General features: G+C 45.6%; 1 long non-coding RNA gene across 4 annotated transcripts in view; it reads left to right on the top strand.

The window, feature by feature from the left end:
* The window catches only part of LOC125719080 (uncharacterized), a 38,154-nt gene that overhangs the window by 13,481 nt on the left and 10,774 nt on the right, over window positions 1–13,899 (top strand). The window contains exons 3-4 of one of the 4 annotated variants that reach the window (XR_007385006.1): window positions 7,448–7,569; window positions 8,026–8,163. The exons of 2 other annotated variants lie outside the window; for them this stretch is intronic. This is a non-coding gene — a long non-coding RNA (uncharacterized LOC125719080). The remainder of the gene's footprint in view (window positions 1–7,447; window positions 7,570–8,025; window positions 8,164–13,899) is intronic. One more of the 4 variants, XR_007385007.1, reaches the window with a different exon arrangement.

The raw sequence follows: 13,899 nt of genomic DNA, 5'->3' as shown, positions 1-13,899 counted from the left end.
TGCTTCTGGTCTGACACGGAGAGCTTGAAGCAAAGTGGGCGTGTCCCGCATCTCGGTAAGGGGCGTGGCCAGGAGCCTTGTGACACAAACACAAACATTTCTGGGCTTAAAACGAAACAGTCACATTCAGCGTAGAAATGACATTGGTTTGTATTAAAACTTAATGAATTAAAAAAAAAAAGAACCCTTCCTGACAATGACTATAATTGATAGCTTATGCGCTTGGCACCACTACAATAAATGGAAATTATATGCTAATTTTAGCAGTGACAAAACCACACAGGGAAATCACTTTATCATTACGATAATTATTCATCATTATTTAAATAAATATGAAAGGAGTCCATTTGCCGGAATGGAAACATCTGCTGTGAGAAGCGTGTAGCGCAGAGCTTAGAGCAATGGGGCCATATTAAAAAGCCATTCGTAACGGACTGGACATCAGGCGGCCTTACAGACGCACGTCCCGCCCAGCGCGCACACACTCTGAGTATCAATAACTGAGGGCTCGGGCCATTCTAAGATCTGACCTTTAGCGGGGGGCTCAGCCCCCACAAAGAAATATGGGACGTATGCGAAAATATGGGGCAAATCACTAAATGGTTTAGAATAATTATTTTTCAGGGCAGGGGGGTTGACACAAAAGAGGGGGACTGATTCCATGTTAAATATGGTCTAGTACTACTTGTCACTGACAACATCTGATGTTTACTTCTGTTCTATTTTTCAGCTTCATTTTTTATTATTCATCCATCCATCCATCCATCCATCCACAGGGCATAATGCTGGGGTTCACCCTGGATAGGGTCCATCACAGGTCTCACACACGCAAAACCAAACAGTACAGGCAGTTTAGAGACTCTGATTAGTCTAATTGCATATCATTGGACTGCGGGAGGGAACTCACGTGGGGAGAACAGAGATGGGATGCGAACCCAAAACCTGGTGGTGCGAGGAAAGAGTGCTGTGCATCGTGTCACCCATTTTCATGCTAATCAGGACATCATTCATTTCTGTTATTTATACTCGTGTTTATTACAGCATTCATTTGTTAAACACATACAGCAGCTCAGGTCAGTGCTATCGCTGCCAAGCTGAGACTTCTTGCACAGACACCCCCGGCTGCTTCACCAACAGGCCATAGACCCTTGGCACAGGTCCCAGGATCATCCCCCCCCATCCCATGCACCCCCACGCAGGGATCAGTGACCTTATCGGTATCACCAGAATATACACGCACATTTACACGCGCACACAATTGACAAGGTTCTGGGCGTGAGCCCAGTAACTCAAGCCCCCCTTCAAAGGAGATGTGAAGCACGGGCAGAGTGTCAGGTAAACAGAGGTAGCGTGTGCGTCAGCCAGGTATATGAGTATGGGAGAGACAGCGCCCCCTGCTGGCTGCGATGGCTGGGCTTCGAGTGACGGATGAGGCATAAATACGTCAGCCTGTCTGAGCAGAGGACTCTCTGGCTGAGCTCTGCACGGTGACAATTAAGGCCATTTTCCTCGCCGTTATGTTTTATTTAACGGCACGACTGAGCCCGGATTCGAGTGCTGGCTTGGCGGCGGCAGCCAATGGGCTGGGAATGGACCAAGAAGTCAGACACTGAGGCCACTGTGAAGCACTTCAGCTTTACTGCCAAGCTCTCGAGATGCTGCAGTGCCGACCCCCGCCCTCCCCCCCCCCACCCATCCAGCCGTCTGCATGTAGACTGAGCCACTGAGGTCCAGGGGCAGCTGAAATGCCCAGCGACAAGGATGAGGGCCAAGCTACAGGGACAGGTCAGAAATCCTAAAGCTCATCTTACTTCCCGCATGGTGATGGAGGTCCCACTGTGAGGGACGGCCTAGCCTGGCCTGCAGGAGAGCAACCTCGAGTCCTGGGTCCATGGGGAGCATCTAACCAGGTTCTCACCAGGCTGGTGGATGGCCCCTTCTGCACCTATCGCCCCCGATTACCGCTAATGGTCCTCGCCTTCCCCTAATTGGAGGCCACGCTGTTCAAGATGGCAGACGGCACTGGGGGCAGCAGTTTTGGAGCCCTCAGTCCAACTCCCAATGGGGGCTCCTTCCTCATGTCCTTGAGAAAAACATTTAACCTGAATTGCTTCAAAAAAATACCCAAAGACCAAGCTCAGGTGTGAAACGCAAAAACGCAGGGGGGGGGGGACAAGCTTTAGCTCATCCAGTTAGCAGCTAACAGCCCCTGTTAGGGAGAATATCATCCACTTGGCTCACATTTCATTTTTAAAAAGACATATAGGAAACAAAAATGTAAGAGCAATTCATTACATGGTAAATATCTATTCAGTAGCAGGGTGATAATGACCGCTTAGTCACAGAACTCTCACTTTATTGTACTATTCACACTTAAAATGCAGCTCCTTGGCTATTGATGTCAGTTTAAATAGCTGTTTTATTGTCAGACGTGAGTCATTCACATTCCCCGGGCTGCCAGTTCGAGTCAGAGGGGAAGCCTTCTGGATTCTGGATCTTCGGAGGGTTTGCCGGGGGGATCCCTGTAGGGCCAGGTCACCATGGCGGCAGGCGCCACATGACGACTGCGGCCTGTGACTCACCCCCCCCCCACGCTCAGCGCCGTTGAGCCAGCCCACTCATTTCCACAGAACAAGGAAGATTTCAGGAGATTCTCTTCACATGAGAGCCGGTTCAGCAGTAGAGCAAAACAGGGCAAGATGAGGCACTATCAGTACAGGGAGCCCTGAGGGATCACTTCCCCGCCAGCACCCCCATGCTCCGAGGCCCCCCCCCACTGGGCAGCCTTTTCCCCCAGTGGCCATCATCGCTATGAATCTGTTCTGACCCCGATGGCCTGGAAATCCTTAATAAAAAAAAAACGCAGATTCATAAAGTGCTTACTGTTTAACTGTCATAAAACAGGAATCACAGTCAAACTGAAACGGACATGATTTAATCAGAGATGGCACAACAGTTCGTGCTCTGTTCCATCAAGCAGTTTCACACGCCAAAAGTAATGTTTAATAATCCCTAGGCTCGGTGACTTATTTAATGAGAAGCGAGCACGGTATTTGCCCGCACAATCGCTCTCAGAAGCGAGGTGGAAAAGGCTGCGCTTGGGGTTGATATACAATCTCCAGCGTAGAAAGTTTCTTTCAGGAGCGTGTGAGAGATTTACATTCCGGCTCTCACTGCTGCAGGGAGAGACGCGGGCTGGTCTGGGAAGTGCATTTTTGGCAGAGCGAACAGGGACAGTCTTTCAGGGCCCAGTACGGGCGACCCCCCAGCTGGAAAGGCTCCATAACTGTGCCTGCAGATCACCTGGTGCTGTCATCAAACTGGGCTATTGTGTGTGTGAGCGTGTGTTTACATTAAGGAGGGAAAATATTAAAATGAAATTTAAAAAAGACATAGAAATCCCTGGTCACCCCCCCCCCGTCTCGCTGGAAGATTACAGTGTAGCTTCCTGGGCGGCCGGTGGGCTGACAGCTTGGGGTAGAGATGCAGGATTGGGGGGAGCCTCATTCCCCAGGGCCCCTGTGCCTAAGGATAAAAGCCTGACCAGGGGGACCCAGGGCGGAAAGAGGCTCTCAGCACCAGACCGTCCAGCAGCTCTCAGCTAACGGGGCTGTTTACTGAAGACATTCTGCCCTTTCATGCCTTTCTGGCAGCTTCTTCCTGTCTTTCTGGATTCTTCTCTCACCTTAGAAGCCCAGGTTAGGGCAGCAGAGACCCATAGAGTGAGCTGAAGCAGATGTACGCTCGCTCTTACTGGAGCGTATTTTCTCAAGAATCCTTTAAGTAATCCACTCATTTGCATTACATTCAGTTCTTCAGCTAACACATATCCAGAAGAACATTTTCTCTAAAGTGTTTTATAACATTTTATGAATATCGGATCAATATTGGAGTCCCGCTTTTAGGTTTTACAAAAAATGTTTATCGGGTAAAATACCTACTTCCAGTGACTCGTCCCTCAGGAGGGGCACGTGATTTAAACCCCAAAGGCAGCGGGGCACCTCAAACGGGCTGACACAAATTCCCACAATGCACTGCGTCTTGGCTGGAATGTGCCACCTCAGCAGTTTGGGGGCCATGGAATCACCAAGGGTGAAGCTTGTATTTCACCCCCCCCACCCCCACCCCCACCCATCTCCCACACAAATGAGAGAACTGATCAGGTCTCACTCCTTCTGCGTTCTGCTTTAGGTTGGGAGTCTTATTTTCACCAAACTTTGGTGTCTGGTTGCTCTCCAGATGTCGGTGTCACTTCAGACTTTCAAAGGGTTGCTGAACAGCTCGGCTCCCGGCTCCTGCATGACCCGACTTTATTGTTGTGTTATCTTGCCACTCTGTCTTCTCCGTTTACAGTCACCCACCGGTGCCACCTGTAGTTTAACGGTGTTTATCCACAGTAACGTGAAAACCAGCTTGTTAACTCTGAGATGATGCAGCCTTCCAGTTGGTGTAAAGATTATGGATGCATGTGCCGGCACACACACACATACACACACGCACGCACACACGCACACACACACACACACACACACACACACACGCACGCACGCACGCACGCACGCACGCGCACGCACACACACACACATACACACACACACGCACGCACACACACACACAGGTTTCTAATTATATCTGTGGGGATTCCCCCTTCATTTCTAGGGGGAAAACTTTAATCCCAACATGACACCCTTAACCCCCACCCAGCCCGAACCTTAACCACAAGTAACCAAATAAAATATGAGACTTTTGGCATTTTTTGATTGTATTCACAGATCTTTGTGGGGACCTGAAAAATAGTCCCTGCAACATTAAAATAACAGGTTTTTATTGCATTGTGGGGAACATTTGGCCCCCACAATGTAATATACACATAACCTCTCTCTCTCTCTCTCTCTCTCTCTCACAGACACAAACACACACACACACACACACACATCTGTATTCTGCCTTTATTGTAAGTCATCTAGTATCCCAGTCCTGTAAGCTATTTTTGAATCTGGGAACCATTTAAAAAGGTCAGTCTGGGGAATTTCAAGTGGCCTTTTATGTAAGATAACATTGGGCTGAAACTTTGTCCTGCACTGAGCAGACATTCACCACAGGTGGGAACATTAGCCCAGGCCCTGGAGAAGTAATTCTGCACAGATACTTTGTTCCACATGGATGTATTCTGCTGTACTGAGCTGTTTGCGATTCATCAAGATTCCAGTAAAATGTTAAGACCGAGACAAAAGTCTGTTGTCTAAGCAAATTAAAGCATAATCACTATACAAATTCTCATATACAGAATCAGCGCTATGAAATGGCTTTAAGTGAACTGAGAAGAAATTCCTTGGCAGATTATGTGTTAAAGACTTATAAACGTGATATTAAAGGGAACTGTGATGCCACTTATTGTCTTAATGCTCTTGAGTGAATGTAATTCTGGGCAATTTAGACCAGAAACAGACTATTTGTGCACAGTATCTTACACAAGGAGACTGATGTCAGTCTGCATCTTACGTTACCGAAACAAACTTTATTAAAGGGACGGTTTCTACGTGGTTATAATCTTTATGTGATTAAGAATTTGAGGCTTCGTTTCCTTTTGTGATTTATACCGCGATGAAAGCGTTACAGTCAGTTTGAGTGGTAGATCCTCAAGCATTACCGTTGCTTCCAGCTAAGCAGCCAGCAATTGCAGTCCCCCCCCCGCCCCCACCCATCACAGCTATAAACCATAACCACAGCTGCTGTGACTCGCAGTCATCAGACGTCTGAAAGCGACCGGGGATCGTGAGTGATTTATTTCTGCGGCGCAGGTTTCAGTCTGCTTTGATCTGCTTACCGGCTGTTAGTACTTTAGTGACGCTCCCTAGGCGGACCTCGAACAAGCGAACTAAAGGAAAGGGCTGAATATTAAGCGCAAGACTGAATATCTGAACTGAAATCACATAAGTGGGTTACACATATAATATATACTCTCCCACGCAATAATAAGTGCATTTTGACACAGCAAATGACCAAAGACAAAACAAATAATTAAATGCATACATACTGGCCAAAGCAAAATTTTTAAGACTTTTATAACGATTTTGTTACAGGTCTGAGAACATCACACGTTACTCAGTTAGAAAACGACGAATAACCGAATCGACCTTTAAAAATCTGGCGCTCATTATTTTAATTAATATCACCAGCACTTAGTTAAATCTGCTCCGTTTTATCTCAGACTTGGGTTCCTGAACCATATAACCAAATGTAATTTAAATAGATTGATCCATTCGGAAGTAACTGAGACCTGAGTGTGTAGTTCAGGCATGAGGCACTCAGACCAAATGACACTGCCACAGCATGGGAATGAGACTTAATCACTGAGTTAGACGTTAATGAGCAAAGAGTTTCCACATCAGTGAGCTTTAAAAAAAACCATAGGAGTGTAACTGATAGCTAATCAAATTAAATGTGCATAAATCTGTCTTGTTTGACATAAACCCTTTAATCTAAACATAACCAAAGGCTATGATGGTGTTTCCAAAACCTTATATTCTTAACAGCACTGTGTCCTGCATAAAAAATAAAATTATATATAAATATATATATATATATATATATATATATATATTTTTTTTTTTTTTTTTTTTTTTTTTCACCATTTCCCCAGACAGAAGGGAATTGCCAGGTAGTTGCTGAATAAGTTTTAAAATATGCACCATCATCCTATTAACAGTCAAGGATGAAATATGAGGTTCCAGTGAAAATGCATGTATAACGCTGGTTTAGTTTTAGGGATTATACTGGGGCTGTGAGCTGTGCATGTTTCCTGTGCGTGCACTGAAGACGCCTCACACCTGGGCAACACCTGCCTCTCTCTTTATCTTACCATCCAGCCTGAGGGAGGAGGTGAAAGCAGGCAAATGCTCTGAGAAGAAGAGGAAAACTCGACCGGATGTCTGGTCAGGAGAGAGACGGTCTCAGATGGAAGGTGTGAGGAAGGTCATGTGACGTGGGCTGTGTGCGAATTCAGGGGCTGCGTCCTCGGAAGGCTGCGTTCAAAGGCACGATGCATCACAGTGACGCCACAGGGCTGCCCCATTTCGATGGCTCCTTCGAATGCGGTCTAGAAATATGTCCTTTTCACACCCAGTTGATCCTTCGCAGTCCAACATATCCCAAGATTCATTGCGCAGAGGAAAAGTGGACCAGACTTAGTAACCCCTGTGTGAGCATGAGCAGAGTACAGCTCTGGCTGAGCACAGTGGGGGTTAAATACATCCGGAAGTCTGGCTGAGTTTAACTGAGGTCAGACAACACATTCCGATGGGTGGAAGTATTTTTTTTAAAACAACCCCCACTTGTGTTTTCACTGATATTCTAAGGACACCTGAAAAGGATCGTAAAACCTAAACCACCCCGACTGGCTTTGACATTGGATATTCATATTTATTAAGTCAGTCTGTGTTTACAGGTTTTAATGAAACTCAGTCGAAGTGATTCCGGGGGAAAGCGGGAATCTGCCGGCAGTCACAGAAACGTGAGCCCCCCGCCACGCCGTCCGAGGGAACTCGTTTCATACACAGAAACATGAAAGTAAGAGAAGGCGCTTTGATGTGCATGAGTGAGTCACATGGCATGTGGCGGTAAAGCCGGATCAGCTGAAATAGGGCAAAAGTCGGGGTGAATAACGGTCGTCTAGCTGGAGAAGAAGTGCAAGAACATGAACCGTTCTTCATCTCCTCTGCCGCTTTTACTGCCGTGTCTAAATATTACTCTTTAGATGGTGTATCTATTTGTAGTAGGAAGTGGCCCTTCACTATATAATTGCTGCAGTGTGTAAACCCACAGAGAATGAACTGTAAAGTCCAGCTCCAGTGAGGTCCAAGTGTTCATGTTTCATCCCAGCCCATCTTCCTGGTCCAATGAGCACTCAGTCACATGTACTATTTATACTAATGGAAAAGTCAGTGATGTAGCTCAATGTATGTATTGGATGGAGGCACAAAGAGCTGTGGCAGGATGAACTTCATCCATCTATCCATCTTCTAGCTGCTTAACCTGGCCAGGATCACGGGGAGATGAGCTTCCCTCACCGAGCAGCAGTGAGCTGCAGATTCCTGGATCCTGTGGGCAGTGTTGAGGTCACTGCCAAGGAGCTGCTGGTTGTAATTCTGCCGTGTGGTGGTGGTGAGTCGAGCAGGCGACCGCACACCTCCACGCGCTGATGTTCACCCCAGCTCTTCAAAACGAGCCATTTTTGAGGCATAAGCAACACAGTTTGATGCTGAAGATGATGACGACAGTGAAGATTATTGTTGTCCAGATTCAAACCCCCAACCCAAGAGCTGAAAGAGAAGAACACTACTGTGTAAAAAAAAGTGTTTCTTTCAAAAATGTTAATAGTACAGTTTTAAAACTTTATATCCAGCCAGTTACTGGTGGAAAGTTCAGGTGGAGAAAGTACAAATCCCAACCAAGATTTTGTTTCAATCAACCAGTTGATTATATTCACAGTCACAGAGTATATAACCGGTTGGATGAAACAAAATCTTGGTTGGGATTTGTACTTTCTCCACCTGAACTTTCCACCTCTGCAGCCAGTGAGATGTTTCTGATCCCAAATCATGGTCTGAAGTCCACAGAACACCAGGCTTTCGTACCTTCAGGTGTCACAGGGTATCGCTTGCAGCCAAATGTGTGTTTAGCATAACTGCTTCCTAAAGGATTCACAAACTGCAGGCTTTATTTAACCACGAAGCAGCCTTTTTTTTTGGGGGGGGGGGGGGGGGGGGGGGAGGCCTTTGAAGAGTCCATGAAACCTAGAAACTATTTTGCATTTAACATTTAAGTGCTATACAATAAGTGGTCTCAATTGTGTGCTGATGGATCTGAGTACAATGCAACAATTATATACCTTATTCAGCTTTGCCTCCATGCATCTGTACTTTATGATAGTTTTCCAGTGGTGGATTCCTCATGAAATGACTGGGTGGGGGGGGTGGGGGGGTTTGTGACTGACTGTGGATAAGAGACCTACAAAGCAGCTAAATGTCAGGGGGCCTTTCTGATCCCCCCCCCGCACCAAAAAGGTCCGTCGGCCATGTGAGAGCCACTGGAGAAAGCAGTGGAGTTCCAAGACAGGGACGGGGTTGGAGGGCATGTTGGGGAAATGAAATGAAGGTCTTAATCCTGCGCTTATGAGAGTAAGAACAACAGCTCAGGGGCAGACTTTACAAAAATCTCTGTCTGTATTTATTTTTAGTCAAAGATTTAAGATGTGATTCGGGCCCAGGACACTCTGTTGATAAATATTTACAGAGGAGCAGAATGGATGTATTATGTCTGTCATATCTTTATAAACTCCCTGCTAATTCATAACATCTTTAAGTGCACAGGCTGGACTCCCAGACATTTGCCAGCTGTGGGTATCCTGTGTTTCTGTGCTACATGGACATTCGCGCTTTAGAAGTGAATATGCTCTGAAACGGACCAGTCAGATTCCTTCTTCTTCCTTGACCTTTGACCCTCAGACCGGCCAAGAGTCAGGCTGAGAAATCAACACACACACACACACACACACACTATAAAAAAAACGTGTGTATATATATATGTGTGTGTGTGTGTCTTTATATAATAGATATATACCTGTATATATATATATATATATATATATATATATATATAGATAACTCAGATAATTGTTTTGTGGGTAAAGCTTTGACCTCATACTTTATAGTTTCTGTGAGAATCTTATTTCACAGCTGAATTATGGGTCTCCATCTGACCTTCAGAGGTCTCTGCATGTACGTCACACAGGCAGCTGCGATTCATCATCGTCGAACTGAGCCGTCGTCCTGAAATTTGACAGTTCTTGATCGCATCAACACGACCCGCCACAGAAATGGCTTTCTGGTTGGAAATAATTGTGTGACACGCTTCAGCCTTATTGGTCTGGGAGAACCGGGAGCTGAGGGAACAGACTGGGGATCTCGCTCCACCTGAACCGCGTCCGTCAGGCTCAGATGCCGCCTGCAGTCCGGGGTCCCTGAGGATGACTGTGGGTTACAGTTATAGGGACAGGGCAGGTCATTATTTTAAAGCAGAGTGACGGGGCCCCGTGCATCAGTTTGGGTCACCTTGAAATGGTGACGATAGGAAAAGCTGACAGGAAGGGGCCAGACCGTGCATCATGGGTGTCTAGTGCTGCGTGAGACATCTATCTGATTTGCCGCCGTTGTAAAACAAAAATATAAATTAATGTTTTTTTTTTTTTCTCGGGGGGGGGGGGGGGGGGCTCGTTTTATCAATGGTGTAAAGCAGGTTTGCTGTATGTGTGTCGCAGGACGGTCTGCTTCTTATGGCTTGGCAAGTTCAGCTCATTTAAGCTCGATAGCAAAAAAGTGATTTGCGTGTCCTTCGGTTTTTCTGCAAGTAAGACCCCAGGCAGCCAATAGAATTGCTCTGTTCTATCCTCCAATTCCTGTGTCTTGCAGATCTGTTTATTCTGCAGAAGACTGAGATTTTTCACAACTTACTTAAACGTTTGTTTACAAAGGAGTACACAACCTTCTGGGTTTTTTTCTCATTAATTTGTTTTCTCTCTCTTTCTCTTTAAATTATATCATCCATTCTAACTTCAGGCAATTTAACTATAAAGCATTTAGTGATCATTTGCATGTAAAATGCTTCCTACAAATTATGTTTCATTGATTATCATTATTGTTAATTAGAATGGGGTGAAATAATGAAAAATAATGAAATTCTAAAGTGAATTCATGTTTAAGATATTTTCTTTCACTGTTGTTGTTTTGATTTCATGCATTCTAGGATTATCATGGGGGTGGGTCTTGTGGCCATACTCTGAACTGGGGGCAAGATGACTGTAGACATACAGAGGTGGTCTCAGAAATGACTATTGATGTGTACAGGGGAGGTCTCTGATAGATGACTTATGTGTACAGGGGAGGTAGGTCTCTGAGGGATGACTATAGATGTGTACAGGGGAGGTCTCTGAGAGATCACTTATGTGTACAGCGGAGGTAGGTCTCTGAGGGATGACTATAGATGTGTACAGGGGAGGTCTCTGATAGATGACTTGTGTGTACAGGGGAGGTAGGTCTCTGAGGGATGACTATAGATGTGTGGAGGTTTCTGAGGGATGACTATAGACATATACAGTAGGCATACATACTGTTTGTCTAAGACTGCTGTAGACTGAAAGACCTGAGAGAAATCAGATATCACTGCCAGTGTATGCCAGTGTTTCTCACCCACTTAACCACAGACATCACTAGGGGTAGCGATTGTCAGTTAGCTACCTGAAGCTCCCCTTCTGGGACAAACCTGAGCCCCGCAGACTGACCTCCCTCAGGTGGAAACCCTGGTTGTTTGGGAAAGGGTGACATGAGCCCAATCCAGTGTGTGCCAAGCATCGCTCTGATGGGCAGCCGTGGACCAGGCGGCCTGTTGAATATTGAAGGTTGGACAGGATAGGCTTTTTGTTTACCCTCTTCCTTGGTGTCTGATGGCTCTGCCCTGATCTCTCTCGCACAGTGATGATTAACACAACAAAAGGAATATATTCAGCGAGGGCTTCGGAGAGGGGGTGGCCTCTCTCATTAGTGGAAATGTACAAATTGGCCGGCGATCCGCTCTGCCGGGCGGCTGCCGAAATGCCGGCCCTAAATTATTAATCAAAGCGAAAGAAGGGCGAATGGAGAAAATTCCAAACAGCACGGAGCGCTGGAGGTCGCGAGGGACTGGGACGTGGTTAATCTCCATCTTAAAGTTAAGCGCGGATCGCATGAAGAATTCATGGAACGCTACGGCTGATTGTCTTTAGCGAAAAGTCAATCTGGGAATGTGGAATGATTCTCCATGCAAGCAAAATGGTTACGAAAATATTCTAAAAATAAAATCCAGGCAAGCCAAGCAGGGATTTTGATATGTCCGTGACAGGCTTCCAGAGAACACGAGTGTGTCAGCCAGCATGAAAGCAGCACTTAGCCACAGATGTCATGGTCCAGCTGGCTGGTCTTTCTGTGGTTTCGTGGCAGTTGTTGCTTCACAGGGTCACCATGTGATGCACACCAGCCTGACACCGAATTACACTTTGTTCTCATGCCTCATTGGCTAACGGGTGCTAATCCCGCCCTCTGCTATCTGCTTGACAAAGTCTCTGACAACTAACTAATTTCTCAGGTCCATCTTAGGGCCACTTTGCACTCCACACCCACAACACATTCACACGCATCATGGCCGCCACGCATATTCTGCCTGCATTCCATGTGTCATTGGTGGCCCTGTATGAAGAAAGCAGTTTTATATGTACGAAGTGCAAGTGAAATTCTTACTTGATTACCTTCTCAGACTACAGGCAATTAATGAGACAATGTAACATCACAGTACAAAAATATTAAGCAGGGCTGGTGCGATATTAATATCAACATTGTATGTTATGAACATGCAGCTTGCATGTTGAAGCTGGGTAGAGATCAAGCTTTCACATACCTTCATCCTGTACATACATTGAACCGCGGAATAAGGTATTTTCATGACATTATCTCTCAATACAGTTCCGGTATTTAGAAACGTTCGTGATAAAAGTCGTCGAGAGTGGGGCGGGGGGTTTACATTTTGCTACAGCATTTATATTATGTTATAGTAAAAAAAACATAGCAGCTGCTGAAATTTTAATGATTGTTATTTTTCAAGATTATCTAGTACATGTTTAGAAACTGGTTTGAAGTATCCTGCCGCTGTATTTGCATGAGCTCTGCATACATTCTCCGCGCCAGTCAAAATCATTTTCTTCCTTGCTGTTTAAATCACTCGTAGATGTGTTTGTGAGAAATCTATTTTAAACCTGTTTTTGTTTTATAGATATTACAATATTATCGCTAAAAATCACATCACAAGAAGTTTTTTTTCCTTAATATCATGCAGCAATAATGCAAATTACAAAATACTAACCACTACAAGATATCTAACAACATTCAGCATAGGTGATTTGTGGCAGAGCGTAAACCGGCCCTCTCCCACGAGATGTCCCACCGTGACGGAGGGTCTCTCCCATTGCAGTCACACTGTTTCACTGAAATCAGTAGCGACTCCCAAAAATGAAGATCTAATTCCAGCTTTGATGGGCAGACAGTGCTTGTGAACGTGGTCTAGAGATTTCCACTATATTCTTACAGCTTGCGGTTGGTCCCACACAAAAAGGCACCTACTTTAACATTAACCGCAGATATAATCAGCTTAGCTGCAATTCATTTATTACTTTTCACAAAGTCTAATTTCATTCTCATTTCCCCAGAGATTTAAAACGACGTGACATATTCTCTTCCATGCACCCTCAGCTACAACTCTTCAGTTTCTTTATTTGAGTGTCACCGCAATCTGACAATTTCGGCGCGTGTAACGCGCGACTGTCTGTCGCGGGGCAGCTCGACGTGGTACAAATAAAACAAAAATGGCGAATTACTTATTCATATTATTTGCATGCATTATTAATAGCATTAAGAACATCACCATCATTCCTGCAGTTCCAGCCATGGAGAAGGGCAGCCAAAACAAACCATCTGGTCACTTTATTTTTCCAGCACATATATGTTCTTGTGTGATCGGATCTGGGGAAAATAACATTCAAGTTTAATAGAAGTGCAGCCATGTGCTGGGGGTGGTGGGGGGGGGGGGGGGGGGCTTGGATGTGTCAAGCCACAGACTTTATTTCTGCAATAAAGGGACACACACAGCCAGAGCCAATGAGACAAGTGTGTTTCTACAGGAAGTGTGAAAGCAGGCCTCTCTGCAGGTACATCCTCACGGCATGTTCAGCAGCCTTCCCAGGATGCCGTTCTTCATCTCAGCTATCGCGGGTGCGTTTAACACGCCTCTCTAGTGGGCTACAGCACCGACCTTGAG

The sequence above is a fragment of the Brienomyrus brachyistius genome, chromosome 23 (genome assembly GCF_023856365.1).
Source record: "Brienomyrus brachyistius isolate T26 chromosome 23, BBRACH_0.4, whole genome shotgun sequence".
Taxonomy (NCBI): Eukaryota; Metazoa; Chordata; class Actinopteri; order Osteoglossiformes; family Mormyridae; genus Brienomyrus; species Brienomyrus brachyistius.
This window is presented reverse-complemented; position numbering and strand designations above follow the sequence as displayed.